Raw genomic sequence first — 16,620 nt, forward strand, 5'->3', positions numbered from 1 at the left:
ACAAGCACTGTCATTAACAAGCTATCTGACCTGTGGGAACAACCTCTCTGGGCCTCAGTTTTCTCACTAGTTCAATGATATTTATTAAGTCCTTACTGTATGCCAGGGTCCGTGCTTGGTATTAGGGTTCACAGAAATGAATAAAACAGCATTGTTGAGGAGATAGATACGGAAATGATTAAGATATGCGTGTTAAAATTGTATACCGTTTTTTCTGTTTAAAGAAAAAACAGAATGCTAGTGATTAATCTTCCAGGGAAAATAGGATTAGAAAAACTTCAGAAGAGAGATGTTTAAGAATAAAAGGAGTTAGTCTGAAAAAAAAATGGGAGAAAGTCATGTCCTATAACTCATTAAGGACAGCTTAAATTTTCATGATCTTAGCAATACACTTTTTGAACTTTTGGAGCAAGATGTGGGCTAGATGCTGATAATATGAACTAATCATTAAGAGTGATATTCAGATACTTTGAAAATGTCAAAAGCCTTATAAATATAACTCTTCATCATATAGATATTTAAAAATTCTGTTTGGGATTTTTTTGGCCTTATTTGTACATTTCCAACAAGAACTATCTCTGAGTGAAAAGTAGGCCAACTTTTCCTAAGGCATTTGATTAATAGTTCAGAAAAATGACTTGATTTTATCTTATGCTTTCATAGCTATTAAGATATAAAAGTTTGGCCTCAGTATATGTAAGTTCACTTAAAATATATATTTGTTTCTTTCACTATAAGGATTCTTGTGAAATACAGAACTAATACCTGCATTTTTTTTTAACTGCACCATTGACATGTAGTTTATTCCCTCAGTGATTGCTGTTTTTGAGATCCTATAGAATTTACTTTTAAAAAATATAAATCTACCTAACCTACTCCTCCCCGCCCCAGACAAGTTCTCAGCTGAAGCATTTGGATTTATAAAGATTTTAGAAAGAGATTACCCAACATTCTCTCTTATCTTACAATAAGATATATTCCCTTGGGATGATATCTTGTTCAGTACTAAGACTAGTCAACCAAATGGATTTTTTGGTTGGCTGAACTTGCAGACACTTAGACACATCAATAGAAGAGCCATTGCTTTATCCAGTGACTATATCAAATAGCTATTGTTAGGATGTAAAGGTCTCAGTCAATCAGGACTCAAGAGTCTCAAAATTCTTTTTTGATTTCTCTTTAAGAGCTATTTAGATCAGACTTGAGAACACAGAACCATTCTTGTTCAATAAGAGATGAAGTTGGCTATGAGACCAAAGGGACTTTTACTTCAATGGAATGTGAGAGGAAGAATAGGAGTAGATCTCAGAATGATAGAATTTTAGTGTAGGAAGGGCCCTTAGAAGTAGCTAAGCGAATTCTTTCACTGCACATACGAGAAAACTAAATGCAGAAATGTTAAATGTCTTCCAGAAGCCATGCAGCCAGTTTTCCCATGAAGTGCCAGAAAGTGCCTTTAGTGTAGGACTCAAATTCAGGCTTTTGACATTACCTCCCAATTAGTTTATATAAATACACACCAAGCTACAGTGATAACATTGAAATATATTCATACCCTGATTTAAATATGCTACAATTCCTATAATCCTGCTTTCTTCACAATTTAAACAGGCACCTCATTTTTCAATATCCTTTTCTAATATTCTGGAAATTTTCAGATATGCATTTTAATCATGATTTTGGTCACTGTCCACTTGGAAATAAACTGGATGATGCTGTCTAAATATATGAGTTTTGGAGGAAATATACACAGAAAAAACATGTGAAAACATAGATGCAGGCAAGCTGGAACCAAAAAGTCTTTGGGGCTGTAAAAGATAAGTTCAAGGGGTGCCTGGGTGGCTTAGTCACTTAAGTGTCTGCTTTCAGCTCAGGTCATGATCCCAGAGTCCTGGGATCGAGGCCCACACTGGGCTCCCTGCTCAGCTGGGGCGTCTGCTTCTCCATCTCCCTCTACCTGCTGCTCCGCCTTCTTGCGCCCTCTCTCTCTCTCTGTCAAATAAAATCTTAAAAAAAGAGACAAGTTCAAGGTAAATTGATGATACAACAGAGTTGAGAGGAAAACAAGACTAACATGGTGATGCATAATCAATGAATAGATGAGAGCTCTGAACAATCCTCCATGGGTACTTGACTGGAGTGGCAAGAATGACTGTTTTCACAGATACTCCTCCCGAGTACGGTGGGGGCTCGTTGGCCACTGGGGATATCAGATGTCTATTTATCAAGGCCCCAGTGCTGGTGCTGCTGCCACTGCTATGGCTCTAGCCACATTCAGCTCCTCAGGGGCAGGCACAGAATAGGCAGACAGTTGAACTTAACCAAGTATTTGGTTACAGTCATAACAAGCTGGAACAATAGAAAAAAGAGGGGTCCAGATGCTGAGGCTATATGCAGGAGAGTAAATGTACTGATGATTTGGAATCCAGCCCGAGGAATGAGAGAGGTGAGGTGGAGAGTAAGTGAAGGCAGCATCAGTAGGATGGGTGGTTAAAGATTGCTCAAGCAAACCAGAAAGAGAGGAGGTGGCCGTCAGACAGGGGGCTTTTGCAAATGAGAGTTTGAAGGTGTTGCACTTATTAGTAATGAGAAGGTGTAGAACAAGGGCCAGATAATAAACATTTTCAGCTTTGCAGGCTATGGGGTCTCTGTCTCAACGACTCACTCTGCCATTGTAAAATGAGAAGTCATAGACAATATAATAAGCAAGTGAACATGGATATGTTCCACTTAAAAATATAAAATCCATCCTTAGTTTGCAGGCTGGACATGGCTGTAGGCCATAGGCCAGCCCTCTGGTTAAGGTTATAAGCCATGGGCATAAGTGGCAGAGAGGGAACTTTAGGACATTGGATGTGAAAAGAATTGAGGATTTGAAGAGCTAGAAGTTTGGATGGGTCATCTACACAGATGTTAAACTCCTCATGAACAATGACAGGAATTCTGTAGGAATAAACATTTGAAACCAAATGCTAAAATCTTCAGTGAACATAGGGAGTGACCAGGTGAATGTAGGAGATACCTGTGAAAATGAATGTTGGTATAATGATGGCATGTACTTTAAACATGTGGCATTTTTTTCTTTTTATGACAATGGAGGGGGGTGAATATTGATCTGGAGGCCACAATGGGAAGCAAGGAGGCTGCCAACCGCACTTACTTCTAGTGTTATATGGGAAGAGGGAGAACAAACATTGTCCATGTTCAAGGCCTACAGGGAAAGTAGTGTCCTCGAGGCATAGCCCGGTTTCAAGGAAGCAAGAAAGCTACAGGAATCTTCAAAGAGCTTGAGGATGGAAGCTTCTTTGCAGATGCCATCCTAGAAGCCACAGTGCAAGTGAAGGGACAGCCCGCTGGGAGGTTGGGTAGCTAAGGGGCAATGCAGAGGGAAAGTCTGGAAAACTAGGAGTTTCTGTGTCTAAGGAGGAAGGTTGCAAATATGATGAGGGTAGTCTGCATGACTTTTTTTTGCAAGGAGAAATAATGCTGAATAATGGTGAATAATGGGTTCTAATTATAGTCTCCTTCTAGATACAGATCTCTTTGGCTGCTACGGGGTGAGACAGGCAGTATTTTAAAATGGGATAGGGAAAGAGAGGGGCTGTTTTACAGGATTGTGAGGATCCCTGTGGGGTCCTCCTAGCTCCTTCTGAGGAACCATGCATCCCTTATCATTGTCTTGCCAGTGTCCAGAACAATTACTAGCAGTCCATCTGTGTATAATGAAGACGAATATACCAAAAACATTAATAAAAAGGCAGAATAAAAGAATAGGGTAAGAAATGTACTGATGAAGCAATTGGGGGGAAAAGTAAAAAAAAAAAAAAAAAAAATCATCAGCTTAAGCAATCAAGGGAAAGGTTCAAGAAGGCAATGCCTTTGCTGTGGGCCTTGACAGGTGAGATTTTGACAGGGCGCCCCCAGCAGCTCTGATGCTGCTCCCCAAGAGCCTGTGAGGGCGTCAATGTGCTCGCACGGCCCCCTGACAAGGACCGCTTCCAGGCATCCTGGTTACATCTGTGCATGCTCAATGATGCGAAATGAAAAGGTTTGGTCATTTCAAATTGCCATGTGTTCTTTTTTTGACATTTTCTAAGAGATAAAGACCTAGAAATGGCCAAATGAGTAAGAACAAATTGAAAAACCCAGATCATCTCCTCTGTTGTTTGCTTTAAAAGGAAGCTGGGGCCTATTTGGAAAGGTACCCAAGGTGGAGCCAAAAAAAAAAAAAAAAAGACCTGGAAGATTATTTCTATTATTTCTCCAAGGAAATAAGTATCATTAAAAAAAAAAAAAAAAAGCCCTCTCCTTCCAGACAAGTTTTGGTAAAATGTCGGTATTGCATAAAGTGCCATGTTCAGTCAGCCTCTTCAGAGGTACAATTTAGTCAGCAGAGAGCCCGAGGGCCCTTCTAGATCTAGAATGATTTCTTTGTGCTGTCAGAGCAGGAAAGTAATAACTCAATGTTTTCCATTTGGATTTGCTCCTTTAGTCTAGTTTTTAATAAAATTATAGCCATAGGCTATTTTTTTTATAAAATCCCCAAGTTGGTACAAAATTACTTTAGCCTTAAGGGTTCTTTCCCACACTTAGATTCACTTTACCTCAGGTTTTCTATCAGTCTAGATTTAATGTGTGATGGGAAATATTCCCTCTTTACAGATCTGAACATAATTGAAGAAGGAGTTCTAAAGTCCTCATATCAACCAGATATTTCACTTTGGAAGCTTTTATGGATAAAGGTTAATAATGCTCAAACCCCCTCTCCTCTCCTTGGAAAAGTATGCAAGCCGCCTTCAAGAAAAAATACGTTTTCTCCATCAGTTTGTCTTTATCTTCAATATTATAGAAAACAAATCAGTAAACTGTTTCCGAGTAATAAATTACCCCAAAATATAGCTGCTTAAAATAGCAAATATTCATTATCACCTAGTTTCTGAGGCTCAAGAATCTGAGAGGGTGAGGAGCCTGGCTGGTTCTGGCTCAGGGTCTCTCATGAGGTTACAGGCCAACTTTCCGAAGGAGACACGGACATCTCCTGGCTCTGCTGAAGCTGGAGGATCTACTTCTGAGCTCATTCATGAGGTTGTTGACAGGCTCAGTTCCTTACTGGCTGTCAGCTGGAGGCCCACACTCCTTGCCAAGTAGGTCATGTATTTATGACATGGCAATGGCTTCCCTCAGAGCAAGTGATGAGGGAGAAAGAGAGAGAGGGAGAACCCCAGGCAGAAGCCACCATCTATTATAACCTCACTTTTGAAAGGGACGTGCTGTCATCTCTGTCATATTCTATTGGTCACACAGACCAACACTCAATGTGTTACACAGTGTGGGAGGGGACAGCACAGGGGTGTCAATACCAGGAGGTGGGGGTCATTGATCTACGTTGGGGATCAGTGTAGATATATACCACTTGATGCAAAATTTTCTACAGGCATGCAATGCATGTAGATGAACATGGACATACACACATACATCATCTTGGAGGCTGGCTATCACTAATATTAATTTAATTTTAATGGTATGTCATGAAAGAATCACACAGTTTGGAAAATACAGAAATGGAGATTTAGAGGAGATAACTTATTGCTTTACTACCCAGAGATCATCTCTGTTACCATGTTGATATATACATATTTTTCCAGAGATTTGCTGTGGTTATGTTGATCACATGGTACATATAAAACAGGTTTTTCTGAATTAAAATCTCAAATTGATGAATTCCTTCCATTACAGACAATTGTTACTTTTGTCTACCAATGGGATTCCTTCCTTTGTGTATAAATTATTCACTTGTACTCATTTTGCGACTTTAGTTCCCAAACCTGAATTGCTGACCTCCTTCTAAAAAGGCCTGACGTGATTGTTCGACTTCAGGGTGTCATGTGGGCGGGAACATTGTCACTCCCTTTAACATCAAGTTGTTTTTCATTTTGGCAGGAAACTGTTGGCTGAGCAACACTACAGGGTGAGGTATTCTGGGTTGGGGGGACTTGGGGGCAGAGCCTGGGAGAATGGGCAAACCTGGAATTGGATTGAAAATGATCAGCAAAGGCTGAAATGGGTCCACAACTAAGATGAAAGCTGAAACACAGGAAAGCTCCTCCTTCCCACAGGGTAGAACTAGTCTAGTCCTTTTGTCTGCATTACTATCTGAAAGCTCTGAAAAGAAGCTTCTCTAGGTGGCAGCTCCCGGGGGGTGGGGGGGTTGGGGTGGTGGTGAGGCAGCACCACACAGCAGCTCTTGTTCTCTCCCTCTGGTGGTTAAGCTCTGGCCAAACCCTGCTCTGTAGAGGCAAGGCTAGAGGTGAGGTTAGTGACCTTAAAGTCGTGGGGCATATGCCATTTCCAGTGGATATTTTATTTTGCTTTTTGCTATTATTTTTTTTTTAAATATTTTTCCTCATAAAAATAAAACTGCACTTTTTATAAGAGATACTAACCATTGATGTGGTATTAATACTAACTTTTACTGACACCATTCGAAAAGTATTTTAAGTGTTTTATCTTATTTAATCCAACCACCATGGTGAATGTTATTGTTATACCCTCACTACTACAGATGTAGTGTAGCACAGAGTATCAAGTGATTGGCCCTGAATCACTAAGCTAGGAGTATCAGAGTCTGGTTCCCAAGGGAGCCCCCTTAACCACTGGGTGCTAATATTGCTTCCCAGTGTGTCCCAGGTACGATGCTAAGCAATATGCATATATTCTGTCATTTAATCTTTATAAGACACTTGAGATAGATGTTATTGTCCTCATTTTAGAGAGAAGGAAACTGAGGCACAGAGAAGTGAGTTACTTTGGTCAAGCTCCCATGGCTGATACAGACAAAGCTTACATTCAAACCAAAGTTCATCCAGGCTTCTTCTAACTGCTCATATCCCCATATTCCTAGAGTAAGAGAAGAAATCATTTTATGGTGAGCAGCAGATACATAGAGAGCATTTTATGTTAAGAAAAGAAATTCTATGTGAATTAAATAGAGAAAAAAAAAAAGGTTTGAACAGAGCATGCCAACTGTATTTTAAACCCTTAGTTTAACTATGACACAATTTCTTAATTTTTCTTAAAGTTCACTTTTAGTCATTGTGGGTCTCAGATTTAAAAGCAGGTGCTTGGGGGGGCGGAGCAAGATGGCGGAGGAGTAGGAGACCTGGATTTCATCTCCTCTCAGGAATTCAGCTGGATAGGGATCAAACCATTCTGAACACCTATGAACTCAAGAGGAGACTGAAGAAAAGAAGAGCAGCAACTCTCTGAACAGAAAAGCGACCACTTTCTGGAAGGTAGGACGGGTGGAGAAGTGAATCCGAGGCAATATTCGGGAGGATAGACGGCGGGGGAGGGGCCCTCTGTCAGCCGCTTCTGGCAAGTGATAGACCGCAGAGCACAAAATCAGAACTTTTAGAAGTCTGCTCTGCTGAGGGACGTCACTCCAGTGGCTAAGCAGGGGGTGGAACTCTCGCTGGGACAGTGTGGTCTCAGGACCCTCGGGGTCACAGAAAGACCGGGGGTTCCTGAGTGCGGCAGAGCTCCTGGGTGTCAGAACGGGGAAGCTGGCTGCAGAGATGGAGCCGGAGGCGCGGGCTCTCAGCTCTGGGTTGCCATAAACCGTGATCCGCGGCACAGTTGGGCCACTGCTCCTCCAGCAGGGACCCAACAAGCGGCAGATCCAGGGAGACTCCCCTTCCTCCCCCGGGAGGAGTGGCAGGGGAGCTCACTGCAGGGATCTGCTGGGTTTGGAGACTCCACACAGGGTCGGGTGCCAGAGATAGAAACACTTAGTCACAGGCTGGGTGAGCACGGAGGGTGGCTGGAGACTGGGGAGATGGGAGTGATTGACTGCTTTTCTCTGGGGGCTCACTGAGGAGTAGGGCCCTGAGTTCTTGGCTCCTCCGGGGTGGCGATTGGGAGGCTGCCATTTTCACTCTTGTCCTCCAAAGCTGTGGGGAAAGCTTGCAGGGAACAAAAGCTCCGGAGAGCAAACCCCAGCAGATTACTTAGCCCGGACCGGCAAGGGCGGGGCAATTCTGCCTCCGGCAAAGACATTTGGGAACCACGGCAACAGGCCCCTCCCCCAGAAGATCAGCAAGAACAGCCAGCCAAGACCAAGTTTACCTATCAATGAGAATGGCAGAACTCCAGCGCTAGGGGAATACTGCACATAGAATCCATGGCTTTTTTCCCATGATTCTTTAGTCTTTCAAGGTTAATTTTTTTTAACTGTCTTTTCTTTTTTTTTTGAATTTTTCTTTTTCCCTTTTTCAACCAACATCTTATCAATCCCTTTTTTAAAAAACATTTTTATTTTTCATTTTTAGAAGCATATTCTATCCCTTCAGAGTAGTTACCTTTATTTTTGGCATATATATATAAATTGTTCTCTGTTTAAAATTTTGAGATACAGTTTCTTCTAACAGATCAAAATATACCCTAAATCTCTAGTGTATGGCTTTGTTCTAGTCTCCTGCCTGATCACATTCTCTCTCCCTTTTTTTTTTAAATCCTCTTCTTTCTTTTTTCAAACAACTTCTTATCTTATCAATTCCTTTTATAAAATCTTTTATAATTTTCATCTTTACAGTCATATTCCATCCCTTCATCGTATTAACCCTTATTTTGGTACATATATAAGTTTTTCTTTCTTTAAAATTTTGGGAGGCACTTTCTTCTAACAGACCAAAATACACCCAAAATCTAGTGTGTGGCACTGATCTATGCACCAGCCTGACCATATTTGATCATATTCTGTTTTTTTTGTTGTTTTGTTCTGATTTTGTTTGTTTTTCTTTTTCTTTTTCTTTTTTCTTTCTTTCCCTTTCTTTTCCCCTGGTTTCAGGTCTTTTCTGATTTGTTTAGAGTATATTTTCTGGGGACATTGTTACCCTGTTAGCATTTTGTTCTCTCATTCATCTATTCTCCTCTGGACAAAATGACAAGACGGAAAAAATCACCTCAACAAAAAGAACAAGAGGTAGTACCGACTGCCAGGGACCTACTCAATACGGACATTAGTACAATGTTAGAACTAGAGTTCAAAACGATGATTTTAAAGATAATAGCTGGGCTTGAAAAAAGCATGGGAGTTATCAGAGAAACACTTTCTGGAGAAATAAAAGAACTAAAATCTAACCAAGTCAAAATCAAAAAGGCTATGAATGAGGTGCAATCAAAAAGGGGGCTCTAACTGCTAGGATAAATGAGGCAGAAGAGAGAATCAGTGATATAGAAGACCAAATGATGGAAAATCAAGAAGCTGAGAAAAAGAGAGATAAACAACTACTGGATCATGAGGGCAGAATTTGAGAGATAAGCGATACCATAAGATGAAACAACATTAGAATAATTGGGATCCCAGAAGAAGAAGAAAGAGAGAGAGGGGCAGAAGGTATATTGGAGCAAATTATAGCAGAGAACTTCCCTAATTTGGGGAAGGAAACAGGGATCAAAATCCAGGAGGCACAGAGAACGCACCTCAAAATCAATAAAAATAGGTCAACACCCCGACATCTAATAGTAAAACTTACGAGTCTCAGAGACAAAGAGAAAATCCTGAAAGCAGCTCGGGAGAAAAGATATGTAACCTACAATGGTAGAAACATTAGATTGGCAACAGACCTATCCACAGAGACCTGGCAAGCCAGAAAGGACTGGCATGATATATTCAGAGCACTAAATGAGAAAAATATGCAGCCAAGAATACTGTATCCAGCTAGGCTGTAATTGAAAATAGAAGGAGAGATAAAAACTTCCAGGACAAACAAAAACTAAAGGAATTTCCAAACACGAAACCAGCCCTACGAGAAATATTGAAAGGGGTCCTCTAAGCAAAGAGAGAGCCTAAAAGTAACATAGACCAGAAAAGAACACAGACAATATACAGTAAGAGTCACCTTACAGGCAATACAATGGCACTGAATTCATATCTTTCAATAGTTACCCTGAATGTAAATGGGCTTAATGCCCCAATCAAAAGACACAGGCTATCAGATTGGAAAAAAAAACAAGATCCATTGATATGCTGTCTACAAGAGACTCATTTTAGACCCAAAGACACCTCCAGATTGAAAGTGAGGGGGTAGAAAACGATTTACCTTGCTAATGGACACCAAAAGAAAGCTGGGGTGGCAATCCTCATATCAGACAAATCAGATTTTAAAACAAAGATTATAATAAGAGATGAGGAAGGACACTACATCATACTTAAAGGGAAGATCTAACAATTGTAAATATCTATGCCCCTAACATGGGCCCGGCCAATTATATAAGCCAATTAATAACAAAAGCAAAGAAACACATTGACAACAATACAATAATAGTGGGGGACTTTAACACCCCACTCACTGAAATGGACAGATCATCTAAGCAAAAGATCAACAAGGAAATAAAGACTTTAAATGACACACTGGACCAAATGGACTTCACAGATATATTCAGAACATTCCACCCCAAACAACAGAATACACATTCTTCTCTAGTGCCCATGGAACATTCTCCAGAACAGATCATATCCTAGGTCACAAATCAGGTCTCAACTGGTATCAAAAGATTGGGATCATTCCCTGCATATTTTCAGACCACAATGCTTTGAAATTAGAACTCAATCGCAAGGGGAAAGTCAGAAAGAACTCAAATACATGGAGGCTAAAGAGCATCCTACTAAAGAATGAATGGGTCAACTGGGAAATTAAAGAAGAATTAAAAAAAATTCATGGAAACAAATGAAAATGAAAACACAACTGTTCAAAACCTTTGGAATACAGCAAAGGCGGTCCTAAGAGGAAAGTCTATAGCAATACAAGCCTTTCTCAAGAAACAAGAAAGGTCTCAAATACACAACCTAACCCTACACCTAAAGGAGCTGGAGAGAGAACAGCAAATAAAGCCTAAACCCAGCAGGAGAAGAGAAATAATAAAGATCAGAGCAGAAATCAATGAAATAGAAACCAAAAGAACAGTAGAACAGATCAACGAAACAAGGAGCTGGTTCTTTGAAAGAATTAACCAGATTGATAAACCCCTGGCCAGACTTATCAAAAAGAAAAGAGAAATGACCCAAATAAACAAAATCATGAATGAAAGAGGAGAGAGCACAACCAACACCAAAGAAATACAAACAATTATAAGAACATATTATGAGCAACTGTATGCCAGCAAATTAGATAATCTGGAAGAAATGGATGCATTCCTAGAGATGTATCAACTACCAAAACTGAACCAGGAAGAAATAGAAAACCTGAACAGACCTATAACCACTAAGGAAATAGAAGCAGTCATCAAAAATCTCCCAACAAACAAGAGCCCAGGGCCAGATGTCTTCCCAGGGGAATTCTACCAAACATTTCAAGAAGAATTAATACCTATTCTTCTGAAACTGTTCCAAAAAATAGAAATGGAAGGAAAACTTCCAAACTCATTTTATGAGGCCATCATTACCTTGATCCCAAAACCAGACAAAGACCCCATCAAAAGGGAGAATTACAGACCAATATCCTTGATGAACACAGATGCAAAAATTCTCACCAAAATACTAGCCAGTAGGATCCAACAGTACATTAAAAGGATTATTCACCATGACCAAGTGGGATTTATCCCTGGGCTGCCAGGTTGGTTCAACATCTGCAAATCAATCAGTGCGATACAATACATTAATAAAAGAAAGAACAAGAACCATATGATCCTCTCAGTAGATGCAGAAAAAGCATTTGACAAAGTACAGCATCCTTTCTTGATCAAAACTCTTCAGAGTATATGGATAGAGGGTACATACCTCAATATCATAAAAGCCATCTATGAAAAACCTACAGCGAATATCATTCTCAATGGGGAAACTGAGAGCTTTCCCCCTAAGGTCAGGAACATAGCAGGGATGTCCACTGTCACCACTGCTATTCAACATAGTATTAGAAGTCCTAGCCACAGCAATCAGACAACAAAAAGAAATAAAAGGCATCCAAATTGGCAAAGAAGAAGTCAAACTCTCACTCTTTGCAGATGATATGATGCTTTATGTGGAAAACCCCAAAGACTCCACTCCAAAACTGCTAGAACTCATACAGGAATTCAGTAAAGTGGCAGGATATAAAATCAATGCACAGAAGTCAGTGGCATTCTTATACACCAACAACAAGACAGAAGAAAGAGAAATTAAGGAGTCGATCCCATTTACAATTGCACCCAAAACCATAAGATACCTAGGAATAAATCTAACCAAAGAGGCAAAGGATCTGTACTCAGAAAACTATAAAATACTCATGAAAGAAATTGAGGAAGACACAAAGAAATGGAAAAATGTTCCATGCTCATGGATTGGAAGAACAAATATTGTGAAGATGTCAATGCTACCTAGAGCAATCTACAAATTCAATGCAATCCCCGTCAAAATACCATCAACTTTTTTCAAAGAAATGGAACAAATAATCCTAAAATTTGTATAGAACCAGAAAAGACCTTGAACAGCCAGAGGAATGTTGAAAAAGAAAAGCAAAGCTGGTGGCATCACAATTCCGGACTTCAAGCTCTATTACAAAGCTGTCATCATCAAGACAGTATGGTACTGGCACAAAAACAGACACATAGATCAATGGGACAGAATAGAGAGCCCAGAAATGGACCCTCAACTCTATGGTCAACTAATCTTCAACAAAGCAGGAAAGAATGTCCAATGGAAAAAAGACAGTCTCTTCACCAAATGGTGTTGGGAAAATTGGACAGCCACATGCAGAAGAATGAAACTGGACCATTTCCTTACACCACACACAAAAATAGACTCAAAATGGTTGGAAGACCTCAATGTGAGACAGGAGTCCATCAAAATCCTAAAGGAGAAGACAGGCAGCAACCTCTTCGACCTCAGCTGCAGCAACTTCTTCCTAGAAACATCGCCAAAGGCAAGGGAAGCAAGGGCAAAAATGAACTATTGGGACTTCATCAAGATAAAAAGCTTTTGCACAGCAAAAGAAACAGTCAACCAAACCAAAAGACAACTGACAGAATGGGAGAAGATATTTGCAAATGACATATCAGATAAAGGGCTAGTATCCAAAATCTATAAAGAACTTCTTAAACTCAACACCCAAAGAACAAATGACCCAATCAAGAAATGGGCAGAAGACATGAACAGACATTTTTCCAAAGAGGACATCCAAACAGCCAAGAGACACATGAAAAAGTGCTCAACATCACTCGGCATCAGGGAAATCCAAATCAAAAACTCAATGAGATATCACCTCACACCAGTCAGAATGGCTAAAATTGACAAGTCAGGAAATGACGATTTTTGGCGGGGATGTGGAGAAAGGGGAACCCTCCTACACTGTTGGTGGGAAAGCAAGCTGGTGCAGCCACTCTGGAAAACAGTATAGAGGTTCCTCAAAAAGTTGAAAATAGAGCTACCATACAATCCAGCAATTGCACTACTGGGTATTTACCCCAAAGATACAAATGTAGGGACCCAAAGGGGTACATGCACCCTGATGTTTATAGCAGCAATGTCCACAATAGCCAAACTGTGGAAAGAGCCAAGATGTCCATCGACAGATGAATGGATAAAGAAGATGTGGTATATATATATATATATATATATATATATATATATATATATATATACAATGGAATATTATGCAGCAATCAAAAGGAATAAAATCTTGCCATTTGCGATGACATGGATGGAACTGGAGGGTATTATGGCTGAGCGAAATAAGTCAATCAGAGAAAGACATGTATCATATGACCTCACTGATATGAGGAATTCTTAATCTCAGGAAACAAACTGAGGGTTGCTGGAGTGGTGGGGGGTGGGAGGGATGGGGTGGCTGGGTGATAGACATTAGGGAGGGTGTGTGCTGTGGTGAGCGCTGTGAAGTGTGCAGGACTGTTGAATCACAGATCTGTACCTCTGAAGCAAATAATACATTATATGTTAAAAAAAAAAAGAAGAAGATAGCAGGAGGGGAAGAATGAAGGGTGGGAAATCAGAGGGGGAGATGAACCATGAGAGACTATGGAGTATGAAAAACAAACTGAGGGTTCTAGAGGGGAGGGGGATGGGAGGATGGGTTAGCCTGGTGATGGGTATTAAAGAGGGCATTTTCTGCATGGAGCACTGGATGTTATATGCAAACAATGAATCACGGAACACTACATCAAAAACTAATGATGTAATGTATGGTGATTAACATAACATAATAAAAAAATAGAAAAAAAAATAAAAGCATGTGCTTATTTTCACAATTAGATGACAGAGAAGATGTGAAGCGTGATTGTGAAGTAGCGAAAGTTACTTCTGATAGGATGTCCAGATTTATCAGCATAACTCAGTGAATAATGAAATGTAGATATATACCACTTGATGCAGAATTTTCCACGGCATGCAAATACACACTTATGAACATGGAAATACATGTATACACAAACCGAGGGTGCGCAGTCTTCGACTGGACTGGTATACAGGGAATACATTCAATGGCGAGTAAATCTAATTTTAAGTTCTAAGTTTGCCCACAGATATTCAAGGATAGGTTAGGCACTGGGTAAAAAATAATGTTATTCCTTTATTTCTATATTGTATTCATAAAGGAGGACTTTAAAAGCTTTATAAGTCTTCATTAATGAATGAAAGCATCAGATTAAGTTTCTTTGTAGTGGCATATAATTTTATATTTTTGCTGAATGATGTATTTATGTGGTCGTACTTGAATATTATTATGTCTGATGTTTTGTAACATAAGAAAATACTTGGAATGAACCCAAATCGCAGGAAGGACTAGGGATTCATTCCATTTTCCATTCTGACTTTTGGTTCAGGTCTTTCCAAACATGGAAACAAACAGCTTATCTGATACAAAAACATTGACCTTTCTTGGAACGGATTTTGTGGTTGAATATTGAAGGTTCACACAATTTCCTTTCTGAAAGACAGATATATACAACCAAGGGCAGGGTAATAAAGAAAAAGCACTTAAAATGTTATGTGTTTTTAAGTCAGTGCTTTGGTTTTCCATGGATAAACTACGAAGAGGTCAAGTATTTTAGGTCAGTCCTCATCGTAATTGTAGGTTGAAAAATGTTTTCTCCAGCATCTTTCTACTTTTTCCTGTTTTCTTTTTCTCTTCTGGGTTCCTGTCTCCTCTTCTCTTTCCCTACCACTATTACTCCCCAAATACTATTACCCCCCAAATTCCTGCCCTCCCGCCCTCCGGGAGCCACATGGTATATGTAATGACTGCAGTATGGAACCTTGGAATCAAACCCTCTATCTTCAAGTCCGGACTCTGGACTCATTATTTTAGATGATTCACATGATTTCTCTGAGGTGCGTTCTTTATTTGCAAGCTGGGATGAATAACAGTTAATATACACAGTTGTCAAGTGACATAGTTTTGGAATGTTGATGAGGTCCAGAGCTGATGGCCAAGAAAGAACTCTTTAGATGTCTTTGGAGCAAAAAGGTAAAGATTTTATTAAAGCTCAGGAACAGGACCCGTGGGCAGAAAGAGCTGCTGGACCTGGATTGTGAGGGGTGGCTGATTATATACTTGGGAGTTGGGGGAGGTAAGGAAAAAGGGAGGTGTCCAAAAGGATTTTCATATGCTAAGACTCACAGGATCCTGGAGGCCTGGCTATTGTCAAGTTAAAGTTGTTTTTATTTCTTGTAAGGCATTAACATTAAGATGGTTGGAAGCTTCCTGGAGGAATGTTATACTCTACCTATCTCAGGTCCTTGTCAATGGGCTGCAGGTTATAAAGAAATTTAATTTTGCTTACTTTCCCTTCTGCCTCTGTTTCCCACATCACTGGAGGGGAGGGTGATGTTAGGGCTCCACGAAATTGAGTTATGGGTCTCTGAAAGTTAGGTGATTGATAAGAATGCTTTTTCCTTGTAAATCTTTGTAAATCACCCTGTAAATTGGTAAACTGATGGGCTCATGTCCCGCAGGACTGTGGTCTCTATCAGTTAACCATTAGTTTTTCCCTTCCCTTAGTTTTAGGGCAGCCAGGAGTGCCTGAGGAAAGTCACACAGATTCCAAGGGAGGATGGAGGGGCCGGCGGGGGGAGCGGTGTGGGTTGCAAGGTGTCAACTTGTGCTTTGTCCTCAGCTTGTCTTCAGCTCCCTCATCAGTCAGGATTCTCCAAAGGTGTGTGACACCCGGGTGGCTCAGTCAGTTGGGCCTCTGCCTTTGGCTCAGGCCATGATCCTGGGGTCCTGGCATCCAGTCCCTCATTGGGCTTCCTGCTCAGTGGGGAGCCTGCTTCTCCCTCTGCCTGCCGCTCCCCCTGCTTGTTCTCTCCAAGCAAATAAATAAATAAATAAATAAATCTTAAAAAACAAATAGACAAATAAATAAATAAACAAAAAGACAAATAAATAAATCTTAAAAAAAAAGAAGAAGAAAAGAAATGCCTCATACACAGTAGCTCTGATTCTTACAATTATTTATTACCCAGGCTGCTCCCCTAAAACTGCATTCCTACTTCAAAATTATTTCTGTTCCCTTCTCTTATCAGCACTCCCATTTCCTCTGTGACTTCATGTCAGTTACTAAATAAGGAAAGGATTAGGCAGACTCATTTAAATATGAATTACTGATAACAATGTGTAATCAGATTAATGA

The 16,620-nt window shown here is 40.1% G+C and overlaps 1 long non-coding RNA gene across 1 annotated transcript in view; it reads left to right on the forward strand.

Annotated features, from left to right (window-relative positions):
* Positions 1-7,146: 7,146 nt before the first annotated feature.
* The window catches only part of LOC118544738 (uncharacterized), a 242,257-nt gene continuing 232,783 nt past the window's right edge, over positions 7,147-16,620 (forward strand). The window contains exon 1 of the long non-coding RNA XR_004921746.2: positions 7,147-7,292. This is a non-coding gene — a long non-coding RNA (uncharacterized LOC118544738). The remainder of the gene's footprint in view (positions 7,293-16,620) is intronic.

Source organism: Halichoerus grypus, chromosome 3, assembly GCF_964656455.1.
Source record: "Halichoerus grypus chromosome 3, mHalGry1.hap1.1, whole genome shotgun sequence".
NCBI classification, from domain to species: Eukaryota; Metazoa; Chordata; class Mammalia; order Carnivora; family Phocidae; genus Halichoerus; species Halichoerus grypus.